Genomic DNA, 14,062 nt, shown 5'->3' with positions numbered 1-14,062 from the left:
TGCTGAGTTTAAGAGTTGACCTAATAAACTATAGGAAATTAGTTTGTCGCTTGGATTTTGTCTCACTGGAATTTTCCATAAACTGTATTTTCTTTAGTTGAGAGGTTTTGATCTTAATATATAACAAGTGAACGAGGCATATCACTGTGGCTCAGTGCTCTTCATGCTTTTTGGGGCTTTTAAGTGTTACCTAACCTGTGGTTCTGTGAGAGACTGTGAGGGTATTTATGAGCAACTGTGGTATTTGAAGCAAAAAACTGGAATCCCAGTGAACAGGATGCCAGAAGGTTTAAAATATATTTTCCTGGATTTTCATGAGCTGCATTATTCAGAGGCAGGAAAACATCTCCAATGGCTCAACCTTTTCTCTGAGTTCTGAACTGAAATGAGTTTGACCCAGGTAGATGCAACTACTCTCTGGTATAAATACATCCCCACCATACTTCATGTTTAAATTTAGTCTACTCATGCTCATTTAAAAGAATACTGGAAATTATTTAATAACGTATGCAAAATAATTTTATAAAAAGGGTGTCAGGTTGATCACAGGCTGATGACCCTGAGTTCTTATACAGTACCTGTTTCATCAGAGTTTTTAGTACCTTTTAAAACTGGTTTCAAAGCTTTGATGAAAACATGCCCAGCGAGTATCCTTGTATTTCTCTTTAGAAATGAGGACCCTGGCATAGAAATTGCAATTCCAGAGGAGTTTTAGTGAAAGAAACATCAGAGATCTGAAGACCGAGTCCAGGAGCATCACAAATTTGAATTGTGAAAGGCGTCTATCTCCCCTGTCATGGGTCTTTCACAGGAATCATTTAAAAAATGAGATTCTGTTCATGGGAATTAAAGATCCATAGAGTTTTTCAGAGGACTGGGAGCATAGCATCACATTCTCTGGCCAGGATTTTCTCTTCATTAACTACTTGGCAGTGTGCTAAACATCCAGAGGTCGGATTCGGCCTTGCAGAGTCTGTACAGTTGCTCTTGTCTATTTAACTGCAGCACGTTTTGAAGCTCACAAATCTTGTGGGGTTTTTTGTCCTTATTTTCTTTCATCGTGCATTCAAATTAGAGGGCAATTGTTTTCTTTTGAACTGTGTACAATTTAATGTTGGGGGTGTGGATTGACCTCTTGTCCAAAGAGAGTAATTGTCTTCATGTGCAATCAAATTGTGAATATGCAGAGTAAGGGCTGCTGCAGTAGTTAACATAATTCTGGCTTTATGGACAATTTTGTAAGGCTTTTCCAGACTCTCTCTGTATTTTTAATGTGCCTTTAGCAATGCAAGTCTGATCAAAGGGAATAATTTGTGCCTGTTTCTAAATGGCTGGCAAGAATTTTAACAGATATTTTGAGTAATAATTAATTAGGGATATGGTATGATAATTACTAGAGAAACACAGGTCTTTTATTTAAATAGGATAATAATCATTGCTACAGTGAAAGAGTTGTTTGGATTAGTCAGAGAATCTCATTTCTCAAATACAAATTTGTTTTATGGAATTAAAAAAGCAACAAATGATTTTGAAACCTTCCATTGCCAGAACAACGTTTCATTTTAGCACTTATTTTTTGTAATCATATCTTTTTATTTCTGAGTTTCTCTCATTTGTTTCCCATGCTCCCATGGGAATAAGGACTCAGTTTTCTACCTTTTACCCTCAAAGCAACTCCAGTTCAGATTTGGGGGTGTTTCAATGACTCTGTTCAGATCCTGAGCAAAAATCAAGCTCATAAGGAAGTTTCTTGTCTTTTACCAAGAACAACAAATCACGTAACTGAAATTTTCAATTTCTTCCTCTTTTCTGAGTTCTTAGTGTCAAGTCTAAGTCTGGTTATTATTCTACATTAGTCAAAAGATTTTTAGTGAGTTATATTGGTGCATTATATGCATTTTGCTATGTACTACTGTGTATAAGGCAAGAGATTTCAGCCTCATTACATATTTATTTTAAGATTCTCAAAGTGCCTGCTAGGACCAACCCAGAAAAACTTTGGCAGGGCCATTTTTTGCTGGAGTTTGCCTTTCTATCAGAATTAAAATGGTAGTTAAGTTATCAAATGTGCTGAAATTCTGCATCTGCAAAAAACTAGGACAAGGGAAATGCTGACAGTGTTAAACCATCCTGCTTGATAGCATGTAATACTTGGACCTGAATTTTGAGGTTGTAATCTCTTTAGAGCTGTGGTCTGCTTTGGAAGAAGTGGAAAATGGCAAAGAGGAAACTGTTAATGTTAAATGATCCTCTGAGTACAGTTGTACCTTCTTGCTCTAATGCTTATTCTTCTTCTGCAGCTGAAATTTTAAATAGCAAGTTCCTTCAGTGCCCCACCTGCACTGCTGGGCTGGTTGGGTGTCCAGCTGCACAGTCAATAAACTACACAGTGTTGTTTCTTGCACTGTTGTTGAACAATGTGGAGCTTTTCATAATTTTGGAAAAATTTCAAAACCCCAAACTATCAAAGCCAAAGGTTCTTATAAGTCTATAGTGCTGAAGATTAAACAGGTTTGGTTCTTTCTGTTGTTCTTTTTGTTGTTATTGTTGGTTTTGGCTGAAAAAAAAACCCCAAACGGATTGAAGGCAAATTGTGTAATCTCAGAATTATTGGCAAAATTACTTTTGCATCTTTTGCATATTCCCACTGACAGTGCCATGCTCCTTGTATTCATAAGGAAACTACTTACTCAGAAATCAAGGGCATTTACAGGATGAAAAATCTTTGTTACACCATTCAGGAACAATGGCTACATTGTCTTTTCCCTGGAATGAGCCTACTGCCTATTTCCTAACCGTTAAACAGGCATCTTGCAGCATTTATATACTGTATTATGAGCCCTAATTTCCATATATCTTCCCAAAATTCCTCTGTGACTTGGTGCTCTGCCATTTTCTTTCTCTTTTTTAAGCAATAAAAGAAAAAAATTTGCTTGAAAAATTGGTAGGAGGAGAAAGGAAATTAAGTAGCACTATTTTTGAGGAGCTACCTCTGTGACTTTTAGCCAAAGGGGAGAAGGACAAAATCATGATCATCAAAGACCAGAATTTTCTTCTAAGAGCCACCTTATGTCTGTAATTTCTATTTAAACTGAGATCTCTTCACATGTCACACCTACTCTGTTAGAGTTAAGGTCTCTCCAAGCCCTCTTCCCCACTATTATAAGACCTTTTCCCCCAAATCTAGTTAAGTGAGTAAGGAAGGAGCTGTAAAACCTGCTGATTGTTGTGCAGAGAAGGAGCACATGGTGCATCCCTTTGGACTGCTGGGTAGCTGCAAGTGCAAGAGCTCACAAGTGAGGGGTTGAGCAGACAAACAGAAGCTTTCTGTGTTCAAACATAAGCTGGGCTTTTTCCCTCCAGTCTGAAGAGACATTTCCCTTTTTTGCCTGAGCCAGTAGACTGAGCGAAGACGAGTTTTCTTTCAGAGTCTCAGCAAATTTAAGCATCACAATGTAAGAGCTGAAAAAAAAGACAAGCTTGAGCAGAGAATTATTTGGGTAACACTAGCTTCAGGTGGCTGTTTGTGGGAATGCCCTTTTCATTCAGAGCTGAATTCCTGAATCAGGCAGGTTTTTTACAATTTGAGACAGCAGCTTGTGCTTATGTGTGTAGAGGAGATTCCTGGCTCTCAAAGCCTGTTATTATGAGGCCAGACTTTCTTTGAACGCTGCCTGATGCCAGTGCAGATGAAATCAGCAGATTGTAGTGTAATATGGTAACTGCTCACAGAGACTGGTGCGAACAGGGAGGCGGCAGCTAATCGGATTAAGGAAAAGTCTATCACAGCCACAGCTGTCAGTGGATTTTAGCAGATTTTTTTTATCACTGTTTGTGTGGGAAAAACACATGATAGAGGGAATCTAATGAAGGAGATTGAACTAATAAACAGAAGTACTTTTTGATCTGATAGTTGCTTTTCTGAGTAAAGTGCTCTGGAGAGGCTCAGGGAAAGTTTTGGTGTAGCTCTTATGTAGAAGAAATAGCACAGAGGCATTTTAGGAAGAGGAAGGATGAAGTGATTGAAATGTTCCCTTTGCACCTTACAAAAGTTAACAAGGTTATTTTAAAATCCAAAAGCTCTGCTTTAGAATCTTAAAAAAAATAAACCTTAGGAATCAGGCACTGCCTCTTCCTGCCCCACAAACACACATGGGCTCTTACATTTTTCTAGGAGAAAGAGAAGGTCTATAAAGTCTCAGGTGTGTCTGGGAAACAAGACATATAGAAGTAACTGTTCTGACATAGATGGCTGGAATTGAGTCACTGCAAAGGGAGCAGAGATGGTCACCACATCTACAGCCTCAAAAATTCTGATCATCTGACAGGAAAGTCCCTTGCTGAGACAACAGCTGGGATGGGGCTTGGAGAGAAGATGAGGCAAATTATGAACCATTTTGTTTTAGTCTCATGTTTGAAAGACACTTGCTAGAGTTGGTGGCAGAGTCACAATGCACAGGCAAAAAAGGTACTTTCAACTAAGACAAAAACTGAAGTAGCAACCAACTCTGTGTTCCCATTTGGAGATCTTTGGGCTGATTTTGTCAAGGAATACATTTCCTTGTGCTTATCTTCAAGCACAGCCCCCAGTGACTTCAGTTCCTCCAAGAAAGGAATACATCCTTGGTGACCACCAAGAAAATTGATGCCAGAAACCTTTCATCTGGCAGGAGCTCTATGACAGGGAGGAAAAATAATTACCAAATTACAAGTGAGAGCCGTGTTTTCATGAACACCAACCCTCTGTCATTTGTCCTGCTGCCTTGCAGGACTGTTTAACTCAGGCATAGTTCTATGCAATGACAGATAAAAGTTTTGAGGGTCTTAGAATGTCTTTTAAAGCTGCAGTGTAATAGAAATTGGTTCTCTACTCCAACTATATGTCATAGGAAAATATCCAGCACATCTTACAAACAACAAAATGCCACAATTCTGAAAAGAACTGTGAGATGTGCTTCAGGTCTTGATTTAAAACAAGTGGTGCTACTGGTGGTATGAATCAATGTGAGATGGGAATCAGAGCCTGGGTTTTAATAATTGTATCATGGCAGAAAAAGATCAAAGAAACAGTCACAGTTTTGTTGGTTTAAGTTGTAACTTCCACACTGAAGGAAGCTTTTATTTCATTCAGATTCGTGGCTGTATCCAGGTTGGGGTGAATGTACTTTAACCTTCTTGTTCCTGTCTTCATCATGTATTCGTATCAGAATCAAGCAGTGACTAATTGAGGTTAGTTGTGGCAGAAAAGCACTTTGGATTTTCTGGGTACTTGCTGTGAATGAGGCTTCTAACAGTCATGGCAGAATCCTTTAATCCAACCTTTTTTTGGGGGGGAGGGTGGTCAATGCATGCAAAACAAGCCACTGTATCAGTGTCTTCAGTCCTGGAACTAATTGAAGGGAAGAGATTTATTCTGAGCTGCTGGTGAATTAGAGAAGAGAAAAAAAAAGACCTTGTAGAACATGTGTGTTGTTTTCTAAGAGAAATAAGCAAGACCAAAACTGAGAAAATGAAATTTTCTAAAGGTTGTTTTTCCAGGATGTTTTTATAGTTCAATTCAAAGAAAATAATTTTTAAAAATATCTTCCTAAATATTAAGCATTTTACTGGTATTGCAAGTTCTTCTTTCATCTGTCCCGTGCTCTTTGTCGATTGTTCTGCAGAGTCTACACACAGAGGACAGTCTCTGAGGAGTTAATGAGATTACTCTGTGTTATACTGTGGAAAACATGGAATCCTCTGTAGGCAGAGCACAGCAGACTTTTAGTCTCTTTGAAGAGGGAAAGGCTGGAGCTGCAGCTGGAGTTAGGCTGGAGAGGGGAGGTCCTTTTCTGCACTCTGGCTGTCACACCAAGCTCCTGAGCAATCCTGTGGTGCTGTGGTCAAAAAACAAATGACAAACCAAAATGTTGGGCTGTGATTTCGACTTGGACACGGAAAAACACAGACCTTTTTATTCTACTGTGATAACTCGGTGCTTGTCACATGTGTTTGCCCCTTCACTACCAGGGTAAGAAGAAAAGCCATAGCTCAGTACATTCAGATCTCATTTTAATCCACCTCCTGTACTGGCTGCAAAGCTGGAGGAGACTTCAGACATTGTTACATCAATTACTGGCACTCTTTCTGTAGGATTTGTTCTCAGGAGTCCAGTTCTTTGTATTGAGAACCCTTTATGCTGCCAAAGTGACATAAAAATATCATGGTGTAAGACCTGCTTTTCAAAGACAATATCTCTTTGCTCAGTGGAGGAGTCCTGTGGCCTGGAGGGTTCTTCCTGTCTGTCCACTCTCTTTCCCTTGTGTGCACACTCGTCCTTTCAGATCTTTTCTTCTCTTCCACTGTTCAAACAAGAAAATTGCATATATGTCAAGTTAAAAATTTATGAGAGTAAACAAGAATTCACAGCATTCAGTGTCTTTTTGATCACAAAGTAACTAGAAATGCACATCTGAAATAACTTTCCACATCTTTGGCTGAAGGAGAGTAGAGAAAAAGGTAAAACCAGAAAAGCAGTCAAAGTAGGGAAGAAGGGAAGATCTTCTTTTCATTTCAAATGCTTTAATGCTCAGCTCTGTTGCACCTTCATCCCAGCCCCACCTCTACAGCGTTAAGGCTTTGGCTTCACAAAGGGACTTCACAAGGCCTTGGTTTCCATGAGCGAGGCAGAAACTGCACAAAGGTGCTTCTGCATGTTGTCCTTTCAAAACACAGGCTTTTGCTTTCTAAATTTTCATCTCACTGTAGTAGTCATGTATGTGGAGGAGATGAGATTCGCTGAGAGAAGAGCAGAAAACGAGGCACTGACTGCAGAACTGTTGTTATTATGCCCAGCAATTGACTTGTGTTGAGTAAATCGACCCTACTAATGTTGAATGATCCAAGGCAATTAATTCTTTTTAACCTGGGAAGAGAATTTGTATGGCCCAATTGATCCTCAGGAGATGCTGGTAGAAAAGCACCCTCCTGCATCCCGTTCATGCAGCTGCCACACCAGGAAGCTGTAGGAGAGCTGTGATGGTGGCTCCAGCTGGAACTCAGTGATGGATGTCCTTGCTCCACAGGAAAGAATTGATGTTGATAAGCAGAGATTACAAGAATATTGTAGCTAGAGGGTGTTTGCAGAGCGTCATATGACTGTTAAGTACTGTTGTTTATTCAGTTCATCCCCAAGCATAAGTGCCTTGAACTTGGCATTAATGTGTCATCCAAATAACTTTTTGGTCAGTCTTGGCACTTCTTAGGGAACAAGGTCTCTTGTTCCTATGCTTTTCTAAAGCGTTACCAGAAAGCCCAACAAACATCTTTCTCTGGTAAACAGTCTGGGAGACTAGAAATCCTGTGGAACACCAGCTTCAGATCTCTAAGATATTGTTTTGTTTGGGTTTGGGGGCTCTGAGATTCCATTTATATTGCCTGGCTGTAACTGATTGAGTACTGCACCAGCTTTATCCCCAGTAGCTATGCTGGTCATAGTTAGCTATAGCTAATTTCAAGAACACCTGGCTCTCTGGAAATGAAGAAATTCAACTCCAGGGAGCTCAAACAGTGCCCAGCTTGGATTAATTCTCCACAGAAGAAATGTCTGGGAGAGCCATGCAGTGAGAGAGTGAGCTGGCAGGAAAAACGTTTCTGTGAACTTCAGTGGGATTGGTGAATATTCAGCTGCTCCCATGAACTGTCTCAATTTTGGAGAGTCAGTAAATCTGATATAACATCTCTAATCTTTCAGAGGTATTTTCCCAGGAAGTTCTGCCCTCCATTAGACATATGCAAGTTATTACATAGCAGTTGGAATACCTGGCCAAATGATATTCCTTCCACTTTTCTGAAATCTACTTCCTTTTCTCAGCGGCAAAATTCCCATTACCTGGGAAGTTTTCGATGCTAACGAAGTATTTCCCTTTAGGAATATTTTAAACAATACTAACTTGCCATGTTCCACTTAGCACTTCAAATTGTAAGAGTAGTGACTTCCTTAAATTTGTAAAAATAGTGTCTCCTGGATTCTTCTTCCATGTTTTTGTGGAAAGAGTTCAAATAGCCCAGAATCGCTCAAAAAGCACAAAATATCAACCTTGAAAGTCATAACCCACACAAAGTAAGAATGCAAGATCAATTTTTCAACCTAATAATATCACATGCAAATACAGTTTGGGAACAGATGCATTTGTTTAAGATGTTACAACCCCCTGCTGTTTGTTACAATCCCTATTAGCTATGCCACCATAACAGATTGTCAGACTGGATTAGGTTGAGCCACTTAAGAAAAAAGCTTAAAATAAGATGTCTGACTTTGCCCTAAAAGACACAGAGAGTGTTCACATGTTCACACAGGCAGTTGCCATCAGCTTTAGAAATACCAGGGATGCACAAGTGTCTCTCTTTGCCTTACGTGACACAGATACTTAAGCCTCATTTTCCAAAGTGATTCAAGAGTTTTCAAGCCTAAGTTTCATTCTCTCCTACAGATACAAATTGCTTTTCCCACTCTTCTCCCTAAATAAATAAATGATCAGCTCTGACTACCCATGGTAGAACAGATATTCACACTCTACATGCATTCCTCACTAAATATTTCAGGAGATATCCTAGAAGCTCTTTGTTATTAAGCAGTTTTGTCATTCTGTGAACCATCAGTTACCAAACAGTAGCTTAAAATAAACAATACCTCTTCTAGAGTAAAAAATGAAGCTGTTGTTTTAACTCACAGCTGCATTTCCACATTGTCATTCTGGAGACTTCAATGTTTAGCCAGTTCTGCTTAACTCTGCCAGTGAAAGTAAATTATTCTCCTTTCCTTCTTTAGGCCTTTCCATAGCACATTTGCATCCCTAAGTGTTTAAAAAACCCCAGCTTGAAGTATATCAAATTGAATAATATACCAGTCAGTCCAATTGCTTGATTTCTCTCCTCAGCTAGTCTGGTCCAGACTCAGAGTTTTCATCTCCTTTCTCCACTGGGCCCTTAGCAGGGTTCACCTCTACCCTCTCTCCATAACTCTGCCTCTCCCTCAGACTGCATCGGAGGGTTGACAAGGAAAAGCCATTCAGCACTCTGCAATCCTTCAGGGCACAACTCATTCAATCAGGATGGGGCAGATTTATGGCTCCTACACTTGGGTCCCAATTTTCTGCACTGACATCCTGATTTGTTTCTGTGACATTAGGGGTTTGCCAGGAACGATGTTTGCTCACTCCCAAGGTACGTGGAGGAGGTTGTTATGAACAGCCCAGGACTGTCCTGCAAAGGACCTGTTTGAGTTTAGGACTTCCCCGGGTTGTAAATGCATTTTGTTAATTTGGTTTTCCAGTTTCTAACAGGGCACAAATAATGCAATACCAGTAAGACTGTTTTCTAAGGGGGCAGCATGAAACTAATGTACAAAAAATCATTCTTGCTTTCCAGTATCCATCATGCTTGTCAGATGTGTGTAAAGTATATGCCATCTTGTGTTGACAAGCCCAAAGAGCAGCTGTGATTTTGAAAACTGGAATTGTTTCTGCTATTTGAAAGGCAGGCACTGCAACAGACCATAGAAAGGTTTGATACTGCCCTAGTTTCATCTGCTAGTTTTCCCTCACATTTCCTGGGAAAAACATGGAAATTAATGCATAAAACATCTAAGTAACATTTCTGCTCACTAGAGCTACGTGCATAGGAATAGAAGGACCACAGTTTCCCAAGGATTTTTAAGTTAAGCAGCAACAATTGCGAGAAGCCTTTCAAAAGTACAATTAGGAGGAACTTGAAATGATCTGAGCCTGAAATGACCTTTCACTTGCCTCTATGGAAGGGTTCATTTGAGAGATTTGTTCCCAGGAGGTTTATTTGACCTGAAAAAGCGTGAACAATTTTAGTTCAGGTATTACAATCTACACTAACAAACCCTGAGTGCTGAAACATGCTGCCAAAGTCAGTCAAAGGTACAGTGTTTACAGTGCTCTGAAACACACACCCTGTTGATATCTTGATACACAAAAGCTGTGTCTAGGCTAATGTTGTTGATTATGATAGTAGAGGATTGACAAAGGCAGTTTGTTATTTGCTCCCAGGTGTCTTGGGTTGATTAGTAGTTTTAAGCTTAGACAGAACTGTTGTAGTGCTCCTGACCTGTATAGCCCTGGATATAGAACCTGATTGAATTAATTTCTGTATCCAATCAAGTAGTTGTGGTTGGACCAAATCAACAAGACTAAACCAGGCTTTGCTCAAGACAATTCTTTGTTTCCCAAAACAGCAATGGTCCTTGCATTTTTCTTGGCCTCTGCAACTCCCCATCAGGTCTATGAACGTCCAACATCCCTGTATTGGTTCCAGGTTCAAAAGGAAAGTGCTATGAAGGAGTTAAGGACAGAGAATACTGTTAGATCCTGTTACTGTGAATTAGGTTTTGCTTCTTTCATAGTGTTTTTGTTTGTTTGTCCAATGGTTTAGCTTTGTTTTAAATATTTAGTATGGAGAGTCCCGCAGCTCATGTATTGTCCCATGCTTCTGAAAATAGGGAGGGCAGGTAGTAGCTCCAGCTGCAGTCCCATTTCTTTGTTAGCAGAAGAGGCATGACAGGAAGCATCAATGCTGTTTCCAGTACAAACAACAGCTGAACCCACTGCTGGCTTTGTATCACGAGGCTATTTTTTTCCTTCTCTGTGATATACTGTCTTTCCAGAGCTGCTGCAGTCAGAACTGGCCCTGTGGGTGATAGCCCATAACCAAATAAATCTTCACTGCAAGCAACATTTCTATGGGTGTGTTGATTTGGAGTGGAAAAGCAGAAAATACCTCTCTCCACTAGGTTAGTTAAGGCATCCTAATTTTTGGAGGGTGTTCTTTTGGCTGGGTAATTTCTCATGACGTACAGGACAACTTGGCTGCAATGAAAAGGGGTGGTAGCTGTGGTGAGAGGCTGCAGTGCAGCTTGCCCTGCCACCGGGCAGCAGCAAGGATTCACGCTGGACTGGGATAGCCATGAGCTGAGGTTTTATTCCCTGCTGTCAGCAGGTTTCCTGCTGCTCTCCCAGTCTTTACTACTGCCCTAGTTATGCTGTTTTCTGGTTCTTTTGCTGCCTGCTCTCCAAACACTTTCTCTATTTAAGCATACCAGGATATCCTCAGGGAGAGCACTCTCACCCTTCCTTCTGGAGCAAAGACCAACCCCACACCAGTCAGCACAGTGTGCATTTCTGAGTGCCCAGCTATGCCCCTTTCACCCTGTTTATAGTTTAACTCACTACACCCACAGTGGGAAATGCCCTCTGCAGCATGCCTGATTCTGGTGAGGGAGGTGAGGGAGAGGATTAGAGACTATGGGTTTGGAGGAAAACAGCCAGGGCAATACAACAGGGTGCAATAGGGGCTCAAAGTGTTCCTGCAATAGAGGTGGAGGCAAAAGTTCAAGGGGGTTGAGGCTGGGCCATAAGGGCCTGCTGGGGAGATGGTATGAAAGACCTGTACCTTCAGAAGCAGGAGTCTTTGCTCTCTACCCTAACACTTGTCTGTAGCTTGTGGAAAAGAAGTTTCTCAACCCTCTACTTGCACCCCTTTGCCATGGGTATGCCTTCCAACTTGGCCTGGGAACAGTTAGGGTTGGGTTTCTGATTCCCTCTCAACAGGAGACTTGGTCGTGAGGGCTGAGAATATACTCCTTGTGTGAGATCAAAGGGTAAGGTGTTCTTCTATTAGCAAATAGGGTTATTCACACTCAAATTTATCAGCTGCTCATCCTCCTGCATGTAGTCAAGGTGCATTGGTTAATTCTGCCTGAGAAAATTGCCCTGGAAAACCAAATACTTCTGGTAGCTTTAGTTGCTTCCTTGAAGCGAGCACTGCACAGCTTCAATTATGATTTAAAACCGAAGTCTGATCTCTTTTACAACAGAAGTTTCTTTTTGAGTTAAACAATGATGAAGAGATTAATGGAGCTCTGTAGGAAGATGATTTTTGATGGAGATGAAATGCTGTCTGTGCAATTTCAGATGATTGATTTTTGTTGATTAGGTACCCATCAAAGTGCAGTCAGTAATGCCCAGGATATGATCATAATGCACTGAAGAAAGGGGCAGCTCATTAAATGAAGAGAATCACCCCACCATCCCACCCCCATAGTCTCTATTGCTGCTCAAGGAATTCAGGCCTCACAAGACTTCCATGCTGTTTGGAAAAGGATATGGTATATGCCAGATTGCAGTAAGAGAGGGTCCTTGATACGCCAAATGAGGCATGCAAAGATTTCTCTTCATTTCTTTTATTTATTTTTAAAAGTTTTGAACAAGGATAAATTATCCTCTGAATATTCCCTACTTTGAGTAGAAGCAGTTCAGTATAATCGGAAGAGCAGCCTTCAATTTGGCTATTCCCAGAGTAGGAGTGTGCTGCTAAATCATCTCTGTTATCAGTGGAGCTTTAAAAACAAGGCTATTGACCATGAGATGAATTTTGTCACAAGCTTGATGTAGGAGTCAGTTTTGACATTGCTCTAAATGTTCTCTTCTCAAAAAAAAAAACCCACTCTATTGAGAGCAGATGTATAAAAGTTAAGCGGGAGATTTTAGGTTGCATAAATGAGAATATCTGATTTACCCAGGCTTCCACTGAGAGTTGAGCATTTCACTGTCCTTTATGCCTTTGAAAAATCTTCTTCTAAGCCACCATTTTATGAAATGTGGTAGGAAAACAGTAGCAGGATAAGTCAGGTTATATCTGTCCAGGTTTCTCGATTTTGATATCGCAATGCATGTTCATAACTCTTCCAAAGGATCAAACATTTTCATGTCACTTATCCTGTGCTGTGTGAATCCTTGCTTTCACCTGTCCCATAAGATGAATGCATTTTATTTCACTTGAGGATGTTTGGGTGGCCTCGGAGAAATTTATTGGAAGAAATTTTGGCACATCCCATTTTGCTGATGGAAATTGTCATTCTCAGCAGCCAGGCCATTGTGCACTGAAGTTGCTTCAAACCACTGGGACTTACCTTTGTGTAAGCTTTGATTTTGGTTTTGCCAACTTCATTTTGGATTCATATTTTAGAAGTGTAACTCATAACAAAAATGAAAGCTTATGTCGACTCAGCACTACTGCTGTGTATTGGGGGATTTGAGAATTTATTACATAAATGAATTTGTGTGAATATTTATGCTTCATTAGTCACTCATTGGTGTGGAACATAGTATGGGAAGTTTGTACTTACTGATTTTCTCAAGTTAAACTGCCAAACTGTTCGTGACTGATATTCCCATATTAAGTGTGTGCAGCTTTTAACACTTGACTTAACAAGTACCTTTAATTTCACTGAACATAAGTTATTGATCATAGTGCTTGTTGCCTGGAAGCTCCATTCCTGATTGTTAATTGAGCCATTGATTTTTTTTTTTAACGTTATCATTAACAAAGGGGTGAATGCTGCAATGCAAAGTGTTCTGCTTAGAGCGGGAGGGGAGCAGTGTAGCTGACCAAGGAAAATACACGGCTTCTTTAAACTTATCACAGCTGAAATCAGTTCAAAAACTCCCGTTGAACCAAGGGAGGGTTTTAATCAATACGGATTTGATTTGGCAAAGCAAAGTTAATAGAAAAGTTGTGTAGGTTTCAGGGATGCCAGATCAGACCAGATGTTTGGTACAAGTTCTGCGTGTTCGCACGCTTAGCATGAGGCTGAATTCAACCCAACAGGCCTTGCTGAGAAAAAGCTCATCTGGATAAGCTCAGGCTTGGCACCACATTCCTACAGCCAGATAGCTCCCTGCTTGGAGCTGGCTTGTGGCCAGCCCACTTGCAGCTCAGGCACGAGGAGCTCCCCTCTGTCTGCAGAGGGAGTGGAGCCGCAGAGATTCACACCAGCCCACGGGTGGGGTTTGTGTTTGCTGATCTCACACAAACCATACGCAGCAAATGAACACCCCACAGCCACACCACCTCCAGCTGGGAAAGGAAAGGCAATGTCCCCGTGTCAGACTGATAACCTGTGAATGTGAAGACATAGTGAGGATTAGTTTAGGATTTCAGGTGAATAATGATGCCGCTGGTGAGATGGGGACAAGTGTAATATATACACACATCATGC

This window comes from Corapipo altera, unplaced genomic scaffold (assembly GCF_003945725.1).
Source record: "Corapipo altera isolate COAL_440 unplaced genomic scaffold, ASM394572v1 98, whole genome shotgun sequence".
NCBI classification, from domain to species: Eukaryota; Metazoa; Chordata; class Aves; order Passeriformes; family Pipridae; genus Corapipo; species Corapipo altera.
The sequence above is the reverse complement of the archived record's forward strand: the minus strand, read 5'-3'. Positions refer to the sequence as shown.